Source organism: Narcine bancroftii, chromosome 2, assembly GCF_036971445.1.
Source record: "Narcine bancroftii isolate sNarBan1 chromosome 2, sNarBan1.hap1, whole genome shotgun sequence".
Classification (NCBI taxonomy): domain Eukaryota; kingdom Metazoa; phylum Chordata; class Chondrichthyes; order Torpediniformes; family Narcinidae; genus Narcine; species Narcine bancroftii.
The window spans coordinates 20,064,322-20,079,507 of NC_091470.1; the positions used below are offsets into that span (position 1 = coordinate 20,064,322).

Here is a 15,186-nt window from a genome sequence, read left to right on the forward strand (position 1 = left end):
AAAATCGGCCACTCCATACATTAATCCATAAGTGGTTCTCTCCCCAGGTCCATATCATAGTCAGATAAATGCTTGGCAGAACGATTTTTGGACACCTCTCCTGCCAGTTGAAAAGCTGAAAGTGGTTTAGAGGGATTAACATGAAAACCGGATTGGCAGTATAGGACTCATTCCATTTTTGAATGTTTTGAAACACTTATTAGCAAACAGATGAGGGAAGGAAACTAGGAAAGTTTTCAATTATATGCAAGTGCTTGCAAAACATTTTCAGCTGGGGAGCCTGGGCAGTTTCCATACACAGGGACACACGCAAACGCTTGCATTTACACACTTATATCAGCAAACTTGCACGTACTCAAGGATATATAAATACATTTAGGTGAACAAATGAATGTCGGTTGATGGAAGAATGATTTTTTCTTTACGCTCACAAAAAATGACAGATGAAGAGTGTTTTTAACATGCACTTTTAGCACAAGGCTGGATTCCTGCCTGATGTCTGGTGCTGGACGTTTTAAATAAAAAACAGATGCTATTTAATTTTGGACTTGTGGAGTGAAACTCTGTGGGTTATCCATATGACTTTATTTAACAAGAACAACCACTTACCATCACTAACTTTAATTAACTCGCTAACATTTGTTTTGTTATCCCTGCACACCATTGTCAACAGTGAAGGTAGCCTCATTCCAATCTTCTGTGGAGCCCCTTCTTTCTGTACGATCTTGGCCCACTGAAAGTGGGGGGTGATGTTCCAATGCAGCCGCAGTGTGTGCTTTATTCTTCAATAATAATGAGGGATAGACCAACAGTCTGCAGAGATCTCTTTGGGTGGCAGAGCTAGTCGAGCTGGTGCCTCCGCTCCAACGACCAGGGGTCTATCTGCTTGCGGGCCGCAGGTTAGCAGTTTAATTGTACGTAGGTGGGTAGTAGGATCTGGGGAGAACTTGGTGGCGAGAAGAGTATAAAATGGGCCAGGGTAGAATTGATGGTTTCATGCCTTTGAACTGAATGGTCTGACCATTTCTGAAGACAGTGAAAATGCTTGAATGTGAAGTCCTATTAGACTGAACTTGGAAAGAATGGCAGCTTTTTTCTCCCCTGTGTGACATTCAAGTACAAGTTTACCAACTTCAGGTTTACTATCATACATACCAAGGTGCAGCGAGAAAGTTTGTTTTGCAAGCAGTTCAGCTCAGCATCCCATACAAAGAACAGCAGGTAACACAGAGTACAGGAATGCAGAGCAACAGAGAGAGATTAGCTGGTACAGAACAAAGGCAACATAATGTTACCAGTGTGAGGTTAATTCTGATAATGGCAGGAAAGAAATCTGGTGGTGAGTGAACCTTTGTCCTGAGGAAAGTATGGCTGGAATGGGATGAGCCTTTTAAAATGTTGGATGCTTTTAGACCATAACAGTTAGAAGCAGAAATAGGCTTCTGCTCCACCGTTCAAATTGTGGCTGATGTATGTTTCCTTTCAACCCTATTCTTCTGCCCTCTCCCCATAACCTTTGACACCCTTTCCAACCAAGAACCTACCAACTTCTGCTTTAAACATACCCATGACTTTGCCACCACAGCTATCTGTAGCAACAAATTCCACAGATTCACCACCATCTGGCTGAGGAATTTCTCCTTGTATCTACAAAAGGGAGGTCCTTTCATTCTGAGGCTGTGCCATCTGGTCCTAGACTCACCACTGGAAACATCTCAACATCCACTCTATCTAGCCCTTTCAATATTAACCATGTTTTGATAAAATTCCCCCCTCATCCTTCTAGACTCCAGCAAGTACAGGCCCAGAATCAACAAACACTTCTTATATATTAATCCTTCCATCTCCTCTGGACCTTTTCCAAAACCAGCAAACCCTTCCTTAGATACGAGGCCCCAAATTGCTCACAACACTCCAAAGTGGTCTGAGCAAAGCTTCAGCATTACATGATTGCTTTTATATTCTAGTCAAGGCAGCAGGAAGTATAGATGGAATTGATGGAGAGGAGGGGGGTTTATGTGTGATGGACTATGTCACGTTCACAACCCTCTGCAGTTTCTTGCATTTTGGGGTGAAGCAGTTCGCACACCATGCACCCCGACGGGATGTTCTCGATGGTGCCACTGCACGGGTTGTTTAGGGACATAGGAGATATGGCCAATTTCTATAATCCAAGGAGTAAAGGCGCTGGTCGCTTTCCTGGCCATTGCATTGACATGGCTGGACCAGGACAAATCACTGAAAATGTTCACTCCTAGGACTTAAAGCTGTCTTTAATAATTGATGTAGAGAGGGGAGCAAGTCCTACCCCTCCTCTGGAAGCCTATGACTGGCTCCTTAGAGGTAGAGTTGTTGTCCTGGCATTAAGCCATTTGTCCCTCTATCATCCTTCTATATTCTGACTCTTGCTATTCAAATTTTTTTTAAATACAAAGTGGTAGTTTCTGTATTCACCTAATGCTGAGATTATGACTAATTTCAGAATGTATGTAATTAACCACATCTATGATGGGATTTAAGTTCACGTCTCTTTCTCAAATCTTCATTTAAAAAAAAACACCCGTGCTTCAGAAATCAATACAGTTCTAGGATTCTAAGAACGTGGATTAGGAAATGCAAGGAATTTTAGGAGATATGGGAGGAATTCTGCAATCCAGAAACACATCATAGTTTTTGCTTTAGCAAGATCGAGAGAGAATGCATTAGAGGAGATTCCCAATGAATTCTCTGATATATTACGCAATGATTTGACCCTTTACCCTCCCCTCTTATTTATGTACAACCTTTGCAATGGATAGATTGCTGACTGGACAATGAGACCACAGCATTCATTAAGTAGAATGCACTCTCATAGGAAAAATGAGCAACGCCAGAGGTTGTTCCTGATCTCAGGTTTGGGTGAGGTGGTGCCTGTGGCAGAATTTGGTTGGGCTTTGATCTCTTAAGACCAACGAGCCCTCCGAGACATTCCAGACTGTTCTAATTTAAGAGCAGTGGCTCCACCACCCCTCCACCACTGAGAGTCAAGACAACAAACAATATCTGTTATAAGGAAACTGCTGCTTTTTATCAACATCGCTGAGCCCCTCACTGACCCACAGCAGGGCTTTGATCCTGCGAAACAAGTGCGTGTGCTTTTGATTAGGTTGTGGGTTTGAGTTCAAGGCAGGGTTTGAACACAATCCGCAGGCAGACTGGTGACCATTACGTCTCCTGTCGTGTGAGATGAAACATTACAAAAATTCTTGTCCAGCAGTTTCATACTGATGCCTAGTTGGGACATTAAAAAACAAGATCCATCTGCTCCACAGGACCCTCGTGTGAACGATAAAGATCCTATTACATAATTCAGAGAGGAGAGAACTCTTATGTTACATGAAAAAAATTCTTCCTTGGTTCCAAATTTACTTGATGATGATCTGATGTGATAAGGTCCAGCTCATAGTATTGCTATTTAAGACTAAAGTCTTGTGATCACTCTGAACTATATAAACGAGTTCCTTCTTTCTTTGACTTGGCTTCACGGACAAAGATTTATGGAGGGGTAATGTCCATGTCAGCTGCAGGCTCGTTTGTGGCTGACAAGTCTGATGCGGGAGAGGCAGACACAGTTGCAGCGGTTGCAAGGGAAAATTGGTGGGTTGGGGTTGGGTGTTGGGTTTTTCCTCCTTTGTCTTTTGTCAGTGAGGTGGGCTCTGCAGTCTTCTTCAAAGGAGGTTGCTGCCCGCCGAACTGTGAGGCGCCAAGATGTACGGTTTGAGGCGAGATCAGCCCACTGGCGGTGGTCAATGGGGCAGGCACCAAGAGATTTCTTTAGGCAGTCCTTGTACCTCTTCTTTGGTGCACCTCTGTCTCGGAGGGCCAGTGGACAGCTCGCCATATAACACGATCTTGGGAAGGCGATGGTCCTCCATTCTGGAGACGTGACCTACCCAGCACAGTTGGATCTTCAGCAGCGTGGATTCGATGCTGTCGGCCTCTGCCATCTCGAGTACTTCGATGTTGGTGATTGTTGCTGCAAAGCACAAAACAGCTCGTGCCATGGCAACAAATCATGGTTTACGGTAGCTTCTTTTATTTGCAAGACTAAGCCCTGGATACAAAAGTTGCTCTAAAATTAGCTTTTGGTAAATATTGAGTATAGGAGTTCAGATGTTAAGGTGAAGTTGGGCAAGACATCAGTGAGGCCCTATTTGGAGTACAGTATGCAGCTTTGGACACCTAACTCCATGAAAAGATTGAAAGAGTGCACAGAAGATTTACAGGGAGGTTGCCAGGACTTGAGGATCTGAGTTACAGGGAAAGGTCAGATTTTATTCCCTGGAGTGTCAGAGAATGACCCAGGTATACATAATTATGAGGGGTATAGACAGTGTAAATGCAAGCAGGCTTTTCTTGCTTGAGGGACATGGATTAAAGGTGAAAGGTGAGATGCTTACTTGGAACTTATTCACAGAGAGTGTGGAATGCATGGATTGGGAGAGGTATGGAGGGCTATGATCCAGGCGCAGGCAGGCAAAATAGAAGATGGGCCAGAGTGACTGTGTCTGTGACGTAGTGTTCTATGGTTCTAGAGCAGTGGTTCTCAGCCTTCTCCACCCCACCCCATACCACCTGAAGTAATCCCTTACTAACTACAGAGCATCTATGTCAAAGGATGCCATAGTTAGTAAGGGATTACTTCAGATGGTATGCTAATGGAAAGAGAAAGGTTGAGAACCACTACTCTGGAGTCACTCGTAAAGCATGGAAACAGGCCACACCGATCATAAAGCAACCATTTAATCCGATTCTCGCATTTTCTCAACTCCTCCTAAGTTCCATCTCTCACGTACACCATCCTCTGTTAATTCCGTTGGTTTCTTTCTGGGGCGGCGTGGTTAGCACAATGGTGTTACAGCGCCAACAATTGAGGCCAGGCTTCGAAACCCACACTTTCAGGATTTTCTTTGCTCTCCCCGTGTTGGAGTGAATCTCCTCCCACCGTTCAAAAAGTACCTGGGGTTGTAGGTTAATTAGATGGCATGGGCTCATTACCATGTTCTCTGTCTAAGTTTTAAAAAAATACAGTCTAAGGGGCAATTTACAATGGCCAGCTAACCTACTTACACCCTCATCTTTGGGAAGTTGGAGAAAAGCTGGAGAAAACTCTGCACACTGACCATGCCAGAGGTCAGGATTGAACCCAGGACTCTCACTTTGATTCAGCAGCATTTCCTGCTAAGATTCACCCTCCTGAAGGATGCTGGGAAAGTCCAAAACAAGGAGGTTACAGTTCAAGGATTAGGATTGATAGGAGGAGAACCAATTGAGGAACTCTATACCGGAAGGAGGAGTCACGTGATGGAGTAGTGGCTGGACGGTGAACTCCAGCCCTCTCCAGAAAAGTCGAAAAAAATAAAGGAAAACACAAAGGCACAAAAATAAAAATTAAAGTAAAGTGAGTATAAAGGTGGAAAGAAGATGGCGACGAAAAAAGAAAAATTGGAACCGACGGTAAGAGAGGAAGAGAAGACAACGGAAGAAGAAGGAGAAGGCCTTACCTGTTCGAAGAGGCCCGCGGTGGAGAGAGAAACCCGCTCCCTCAGGTCGGTAGAAAGTGGACTACAACAATGGCTCGCTGAGCCGAGTAAAAGTGCGCAACCGCGCATGGGTGACTCCTCGTGAATGCGCGATGCGCATGCAAAAAAACACACCGACGGGAGGGGTGACCAGCTGGGGAGTCGATCTCCACAGCCGGCAACGACAGCTGCAGAACACCTGCAGCAAGAGGAGAATATAGAAGACAACGAAAACAAGAAAGAAGAGAAGAAAAGGACAACTAAGAAACAACAGATGGCCAACCCAGAGGAAGAAGAAGAGGAAGAATACAGTGAAATAGATGAAGGGAAAGGCAAGACAATGGATATACTTTCTCTTATTAAAGAATACATGGATTCATTTAAAGAATGGCAAGCACAAGAATTTAGTGATTTAAGAAGAAGAATAAACAACACAGAAGAGAAAGTGAATAAAATAGATAAGACCTTAACAGAAATGGGAAAGAGAATGGACAAGGTGGAAGAACGAGAAGCAGCAGTAGAAATGGAGGTAGAGGACTTAAAAAAGAAATTAGAGGAATCTAATAAAAAAGTTAAAGAGACACAAGAACTGTTAGCTCAGAAAATAGATATAATGGAAAATTATAACAGAAGAAATAACATAAAGATAGTGGGCCTTAAAGAAGATGAAGAAGGCAAGAATATGAGAGAGTTTATAAAAGATTGGATCCCCAGGATCCTAGGATGTCCAGAACTACAGCAAGAAATGGAAATAGAAAGGGCACATAGAGCATTGGCCTTTAAACCACAACCACAAGGAACTCTCTACCGCACGTTTCAGTGGATACATTCAAATGGGAGCTGGATGTGGCCCTATTGGGATTGGGGGGTGTGGAAAGCAGAAACAGGGTACTGAAGGTGCACGATCAGCCATTGATCAGACCGAATGGTGGTCCAGGCTCAAAGGACTCAATGGTCTTCTCTCACTCCTATTTTATAGGATTTTCCCATCAGATTTCCCACACTTACTTCAATTATTTAACGACTGAAATTGGATTGAAAGTTTGCCATTTGGCTGCCTTTGTAAATAACTTAAGAACAGGAGATGCACAAGACATTTTTATAGATTTTTAAAAAAATGCATTTCTTGAAATTTGAACGCTGTGCCAGGAACCATGATCCTGCTGTTCCATGATCTGTGGCCAAATGCTGCCAGTGTTCACAAGAGTTTAACCCACGAGGATGATGAGACTAGTCATTTCATCCAAGATCGTGGAAATTAGAGTAGGCAGCTATGGTGTCCTTTGAGCCTCCACGGCTGGTTTGATCTCAACACCACTCTCCTCTCTGTTAATCAGCTCTCCACTGACATTACCCAAAAGCAGAACAGGAGAGCACAGGAAAAGGCCCTTCACCCCACAATGTCTCTGCATTGACAATGATATCCAAATTAAACTAAATCTCTGTGGTGTGGCACAATACATATCACTCTCTCCCCTCCATATTCATGTATCCATCGATAAGCTATGATACCTGGCAGCCCCTTCCTGGCACCTATCACAAAAAATAGCCCCTCCACCCAACCCCCTCAACCCCGAACACTCACCTTAAATGCACATCCTCTCGCATGTGACTTTTCTTTTAAAACCCTGGGAGAAAAAATTCTGACTGTCCACCAATTTTTACTGCTTTGTATTATGAACTTCTATCAGGTCTCTGACGCTCCAGAGAAAACAACCCAAGTTTGTCCAATCCGTCCCCATCACTCGTGTCCTCTAATCTGGGCAACATCTTGGTAAATATCTTCTGTAACCTCTCCAAAACCGCCAGATCCTCCATGTAATGCGGCAACTAGAATTATGCAAAAGAAAAACTTCAAGAAATAGGAACAGGAGACATTTGATCCTTAAAACCTGCTCTACTATTCGACATGATCACAGCCTCAGCGACAGTTGCCCTAATCTTCTACCCATTTATTGATTCCCAGTGCTCCAATAAGGTGGGGCCCCAATGTCAGCGCCAGGGGCCCATATAAGTGGGACGACACAGAGCAATAAACCAGTCTCGTTTTCCAAGGCTTTAGTGTGCGTGTCCTTCTTCTCCATGCTTGTGTAGTGTGTAAGCTACATTGGTGACCCCAACAGGTCCAACCAGCAGTTGGACCTGAAGATGCCAAATCAAACAGAGCCAGAGACCATCCATGCGGTCTCTCTCAGGCTACCAAAGTTCTTGTTGTTGCAGCCACACATGCAGTTTGAGCAGGCTGAGGCTCAGTTCCAGCTTCTCCGTATCACCGCCGACGACACATGCTACTTCTACGTTGTGAGTGCCCTCTTTCAGGACACAGTGGCAAGGGTCCAGAAAAAGGCAAATACACGGCCCTCAGAGAGCTAATAACTCCCACTTTCAGGCTTTCCCAGCACGAGTGCGCCACCTGATTGCGGCTTACAGACGTATTGGGGACAGGGACCCGTCTGCCCTAATGAGCGAGATGTTCACTTTAACTGAGGGCCACAAGCCTTGCCTACTCTTTGAGCAGATCTTTCTGGAGCAGCTGCCCAAGGATATATGGCTCTTGCTCACAGATGAGGACTTCAGTGACCCTTGAAGGTTCACTGTCTGGGTGGACATGCTCTGGAGAGCACAGAAGGACACCAGCGCTGTCATAGACCACATCAGCAAGCCCCACAAACAACCCCTGGTGAGACCAAGGCCAGAGGAGAGGCAAGTAAACACCTCGGGACAGCTATGCAATAACCACCAGCAATGGGGTGCATGGGCCGGTCAATGCCCCCCACTCTGCGGGTTTTTAGTAAGTGCCTTGGCCAACCATTGTTGATGATTGTGGGGGTTGGCCTCTATGTCTGGGACTCACTGTCGAGCAGGCGTTTCCTGGTAAACAAGATAAGTGTCCTACCCCTGCAGGCCTCGACACCTTTAGTGGCAAGCAGGGGCCAGCATTGAGGGCAGCCAACAGCTCCTGAATTCAGACTTTCAGGACCCGCATCATCCCCCTTCGTTTTGGCAACAGCTTCTTTACACAGACCTTCACCCTCGCGGCAGTGGTGCAACCACTCCTGGGGGCCGACTTCCTTCAGGGCCATTGCTTGCTGGTCCACCTCAAGGGATGGTTCTTGGTGCACGCCAAAACCTTTCAAACTCTGCCTCTGGGGGAAGCCAGGTGACCCGTCCCCCATCTAGACTCAATAACACTTTCGGACAATGAATTTGCCTGCATCCTGGCGGAGTTTCCTTTAATAGCATCACCACAGTTCTCTACGGCCGAGCCAAAGTATTGGGTAAGGCACCACATATTGACTGCGGGGCCCCCCAGCTCCACGCCAGGGCATGCTGACTCCTGTCCGAAAAACTCACCCATGCGAAGATTAAAAAATGGAGGAGCTAGGGATTATGTAGCACTCCAACAGTCCCTGAGTCTCTCTCCCTTCCACATGGTGCTCAAATTGGCAGGGAGTTGGAGACCATGCAGGGACGACCACTGCCTCAATGAGGCCACCATGCCCGACAGATATCCCGTGCCACACATCCAAGACTTTTCTGCCAACCTGCACAGGTTTTCTTCAAGGTGGACCTCATCTGGGAAAACCAAGTTCACCCCAGGACGTCCCAAGGCTGCAATCATAACCCTCTTTGGTTTGTTTGGTCTAAAGAACACGGCACAAACTTTTCAGAAGCTGATGGATGCAGTGGGCTGGGACCTCCCATTTGGATGACATCCTCATTGCCAGCCACAAGGACCATGCCACCTACCTGAGACTACTCTGCACCCATCTGAGTGAGTTCAGGCTAACCATCAACCCTGCTAAGTGCTAGTTTGGTCTGGATACCATCAATTTCCTGGGACAAAGGATTAACAGCTACAGGGCTGCACCCCTCCCTGAGAAGGTTGAGGCTCTCTGGCAATTTTACTAAGCCACGCATGGCAAAAAGGGCTGCAGGAATTTGCCAGTAGGATAAACTTTTACCACAGATTCATACCAGCAGTGACACGCATCATGCAAAAGACATTGCTTGGGACAGAGTCCTCCAGGGTGTTCCAGAATGCCAAAGATGCACTGGCCAACACCATCCTCCTGGTCCACTCCAGACACCTCCAGCACAGTGGTAGGGGGCGTGCTGGAACAACTCATCGACAGCCAGGGCCAACCCCTTGTCTTTATCAGCAGGCACCTTTGCTTCCCAAAACTCAAATGCAGCAATTTCTATCAGAAGCTGTTAGCACTGTACCTGGTGGTGAGACATTTCTGTTTCTTATTGGAAGGCTGGCAATTCAGGATATTCACTGACCACAAGCAACCAACTTTCACCTTCCACAAGGTATTGGACCTGTGGTCAGCCAAACAACAGAAACACTTGTCCTATATATCCGAGTTTACCACAGTCATTCAACATATCGCAGGGAAAAATAATGTGGTAGGCGACGCTCTGTCCTGCCCCGTTGTCGAATCGATACACGCCCTGTCCCAAGGGGTCACTTATGTGGCCCTCGCCAAAGAGCAGCACTGGGACACTGAGATCCCTACTTACAGGACAGCCATCTCTGGTCTCAGGACAAAGGATGTCCTGGTTGGCCCAGGTAACCTGACACTGCTGTGCAATGTCTCTACTGGCAGCCCTGCCCCATCATCCCAGCTGCATGGAGGCACCAAGTTTTCAAGGCCATCCACAACCTGGTGCACTCAAAATGGTGGCCAAATGGTTTGTCTGCCATGGCCTCCATAAACAAGTCAGACTTCCAAAGTGCAGGCTACACAGACTTTTGAGCCGGTGCGGTGCAGGTTCAGTCATGTGTGCATTGACTTAGTGGGGCCGTTACAGATTTCCCATGGGGTGAAATACCTCTTGACCATGATGGACCATTCCATGAGTTGGCTGGTGGTGGTACCATTGGCTGATACCACCACAGAAACCTGTGCCAAGGCACTCATTGATATGTGGGTGTCCCGATGCAGGGTCCTGAAGCACCTCACCTTAGACAGGGGGCACAATTCACCCTCCGGGTGGCACTGGCCAACTTTCTGGGGATGCAGCTCCACTATACCATGGTGTATCACCCACAGGCCAACTGGTTGGTGGAGCACTTCCACAGGCAACTGCCTTGATGGCCTGGCTCAAGGGTTGAGACTGGGTGGACGAACTGCCTAGGGTTCTGCTGGGAATTCATACTGCACTGAATGAGGACTTCAATGCCTCAACGGCAGAAATGGTCTACGGCACAACTTTAAATCATCCCTGGGGAGCTCTTGGCGCCCGATCAATGTATGGAAGACAATGTGGTGACCCTCAAGAACCTGCAGTGAAAACTGGAGTCCTCGGTCCCGCAGCAATTCCCAACACATGGCCAGTCCAAGCTTAGCTTCCCGAAGGACCTAAAGACTTGTCAGTACGTGTTCCTAAGAAGGGGTGCACACAGACCACACTTACAATGACCCTACGAGGGGCCCTATTCAAGACAATGGTTCCACCTTCATCCTTGACATTGGTGGTAAGGAGGAGTCTTTTACTGTCGACCATCTGAAACCTGCATATCTGGACTGTAACGAGCCGGTCTCTAGTGATGCAGGGATAGGCCATCTAAGGCTCTGAACAATGGCCCGGTCACCAGTTCTGGGGGTCATGTAGCAACCCGTGCACGGAGACACAGACCGGCCCACAAAATAGCTGATGAATTTGGCAACTACGCTGACCTGGGGGTGACCTCCGCACAGTGGGAAGATGGGGAACTCTGGGGGGGTGGGGGGAAGGAGGCTGTTGCTCTGATGACACGTGGCCCTGACATTGGCTCCAAGGCATGACAGCCAGAGCAATAGATCAGTCTTTGGTATGCATGTCATTCCATGATCGCGTACGCTACAAAACTCCTTGCAGACAGTACTAGATTTGATTCTGGGATGCTGGCACTGGAGCAACATTGTGCTCCAAGGAGACCGAAAGCTATTCTAAGAGATGGGCTTGAAGAATTAGCTTTAGAGAGGTGGAAGAGAGGTTAGGAAGTTCAAAGATTACTACACTACCTGTGCAGCCCCGATGGAGAGCTTCGATTCAAAACGTTGAACATTTTTCTTCTCACTGATGTTGTTTGACCTGCTGATTGTGTTTAACCTAAAAAGTAAATTCAGTTAATTCATTTCTGATCAGAGACATCAATTCCATTTCTTTCTACAGATGCTGCCCAACCCAACCAGCTGAGCATTTCTAGCATTTTTTTTTTAAACTTAAGTCATTAACAGTCTTTCCTGTCTCCACAGATGCAACCGGACATGAATCTTTTGGGGATTTTTTTTATTATTTCAAATTTCCAGATTTTTGGGGTTGTTGAATTTGCATCAAGTCTGAAAGGTTGCAATGTATCTAAATAGATTGCTGTTTCTTTAATTTACCTTGAAGTGAAGGATCATAGTTTGATGAATTTTGTGCATCTTAAAGAATGAAGGTAATAGTCAAAAAAGTTACAGCCATCAACCTCTCCACAAGAAAAAAATATCCACACTAAATAAGCGTTCCAAAGGTTCTTCTGCTCATCTTTCATGTCAAAAGATTCCAAGTATTTAATGAAAGGTCATTTAAAACAGATGCAAGAAATTGGAAATATAGATATCACACCTATTGCCCAAATCCGAAAAGATTCAGCATGTCAAACTTCTACAGGTGCACTATGGAAAGTATTCCGACTCTTGCATCAGTTTGCTTTGGAAATTCAAGTGTCCATCAACGCAGAAGGCTGTGGAAAATGGCAAATTTGAGGGAGGAGTCACGTGATGGAGTAGTGGCCGGACGGTGAACTCCAGCCCTCTCCAGAAAAGTCGGGAAAAACAAGAGAAAATACAAAGGCACAGAAATACAAGTTAAAGAAAAGTGAGTATAAAGGTGGAAAGAAGATGGAGACAAAAGGAGAAAAATCAAAATCAACGGAAAGAAGAGAGGAAGAGAAGACAACGGAGGAAAAAGGTGAAGGCCTTACCTGTCCGAAGAGGCCCGCTGTGGAGAGAAGACCCCACTACCTCAGGTCGGTAGAAAGAGAACTACAACAATGGCTCACAGAGCCGAGTAAAAGTGCGCAACCGCGCATGCGCGATGCGCATGAAAAAAAACACACCGACGGGAGGGGGGACCAGCTGGGGAGTCGATCTCCACAGCCGGCAACGACAGCTGCAGAACACCTGCAGCAAGAAGAGACCACAAAAGACAATGGAAACAAGAAAGAAGAGGAGGAAAGGGCAGCAAAGAAACAACAGATGGTCAACCTAGAGGAAGAAGAAGAGGAAGAATACAGTGAAATAGATAAAGGGAAAGGCAAGGTAAAGGATATACTTGCTCTTGTTAGAGGATACATGGAGTCATTTAAAGAATGGCAAACACAGGAATTCAATGATTTAAGAAGAAGAATAAACAACACAGAAAAGAAAATAAATAAAATGGATATGACCTTAACAGAAATGGGGAAAAAAATGGACAAGATGGAAGAACGGGCAATAGCAGCAGAAATGGAGGTAGAAGACTTAAAAAAGAAATTGGAGGAATCTAATAAAAAAACTAAAGAGACACAAGAATTACTAGCCCAAAAAATAGATATAATGGAAAATTATAACAGAAGAAATAACATAAAGATAGTGGGCCTTAAGGAAGATGTAGAAGGCAAGAATATGAGGGAGTTTATAAAAGAATGGATCCCTAAGGCCCTAGGATGTCCAGAACTACAGCAAGAAATGGAAATAGAAAGGGCACATAGAGCATTGGCCTCTAAACCACAACCACAACAAAAACCAAGATCTATTGTAGTAAAATTCCTAAGATATACTACAAGAGAAAAGGTACTGGAGAAGACAATGGAAAAAGTAAGAGAGGGCAACAAACCACTGGAGTATAAAGGGCAAAAAATCTTCATTTATCCAGATATAAGCTTTGAACTCCTAAAGAAGAGAAAAGAGTTCAATGCAGCAAAAGCGATTTTATGGAAGAAAGGATATAAATTTACACTGAAGCATCCTGCGGTATTGAAAATATTTATTCCAGGACAACAAAACAGACTATTCTCGGATCCAGAAGAAGCACGAAAATTTGCAGAACAATTACAAAAATAGACTGAGGGATGAAGACGGGTAATGAGAGCAAAAATCATCACGATTGATATGTACGTGGGTAAAGACAAAAATAGACTGAGGGATGAAGACGGGTAAGGAGGGTAAAAATGACCACGATTGATATGTATGCGGGTAAAGAGGTATAAGAGTGAATAGAGACAATGGGCATATGTGAAAGTATCTGTAATTAGAGGAAAACATAGAGAGTATAGACAAGAATTAATAAGGGAAGGTAATGGAATAGAGAGAATAAGGAGGGAATTAAAAGAGTGACCTTTGTGACATATAAAAAGCGAAATCTTTTCTGGGGGGGGGCTGGGTGGGGGAAAAGAGCGGTCACTGCAAAATCAGTTGACGCTTGCGAGTGGATTCGCAAATCCAAATGGAGAGGGGAGATGTGGTTGTCCGACAAGGGATAAAGGGCAACTCAGGAGGGGAAGGGGAGATTGGGGATAAAGAAGATAGAAATAGGAGAATAAGGAAAATGTTGGATGTTGTAGGAATGTTGTCTGGTAAAGAGTTGAAAATAAGAAAACAGAAATGGAAAAGGAGGAAAGGTAATGATGGAAAAACGGAAAGAGAAGATAAACAAAATATAAAATGGCTACGCTGAACTATATGACTCTAAATATTAATGGAATACATAACCAAATTAAAAGGAAGAAACTACTAAATTTACTGAAAAAGGAAAAAATAGATATAGCATTTGTCCAAGAAACACACTTAACTGAATTGGAGCACAAGAAATTAAAGAGAGATTGGGTAGGACATGTAACAGCAGCATCGTATAATTCAAAAGCAAGAGGAGTGGCTATATTAATTAGCAAAAATGTGCCATTTAAAATAGAAGAGGAAATAATAGATCCAGCAGGGAGATATGTTATGATAAAATGTCAGATATATTCAGAGCTTTGGAATCTACTTAATATATATTCACCTAACGAAGAAGATCAAAAGTTTATGCAAGATATCTTTTTGAAGGTAGCTAATACGCAAGGGAACATACTAATAGGAGGGGATTTCAATCTGAATTTGGATCCAAATATGGATAAAACGGGGAAAAAAATTAACAGGAAGAACAAAGTAACCAAATTTATAATTAAATCAATGCAAGAAATGAAACTTGTGGACATATGGAGGAAACAAAACCCAAAAGAAAAGGAATATTCATACTACTCGACTAGACATAAAACATACTCAAGGATAGACCTATTCCTGTTATCAGCCCACATTCAAGGGAGAGTTAGGAAAACGGAATATAAAGCTAGACTATTATCGGACCACTCACCCCTGTTATTGGCAATAGAGCTAGAAGACATCCCTCCAAGAATGTATAGATGGAGATTAAACCCCATGCTACTTAAAAGACAGGATTTTAGAGAATTTATTGAAAAACAATTAAAAATGTACTTTGAAGTAAATACGGAATCAGTGGAAGATAAGTTTATACTATGGGACGCAATGAAAGCATTCATTAGAGGGCAAATAATAAGTTATGCAACCAAGATGAAGAAGGACTATAATCAGGAAACAGAGCAGTTGGA

The 15,186-nt window shown here is 44.5% G+C and overlaps 1 protein-coding gene across 1 annotated transcript in view; it reads right to left on the reverse strand.

The window, feature by feature from the left end:
• Positions 1 to 7,217: 7,217 nt before the first annotated feature.
• LOC138753253 (poly(A) polymerase type 3-like) overlaps positions 7,218 to 15,186 on the reverse strand; it is an 86,558-nt gene continuing 78,589 nt past the window's right edge. Inside the window, exons 25-26 of the transcript XR_011351062.1 lie at positions 11,576 to 11,663; positions 7,218 to 7,391 (exon numbers count right to left, since the gene is read on the reverse strand). The gene's annotated coding sequence lies outside the window, so the exon portion shown is untranslated. The remainder of the gene's footprint in view (positions 7,392 to 11,575; positions 11,664 to 15,186) is intronic.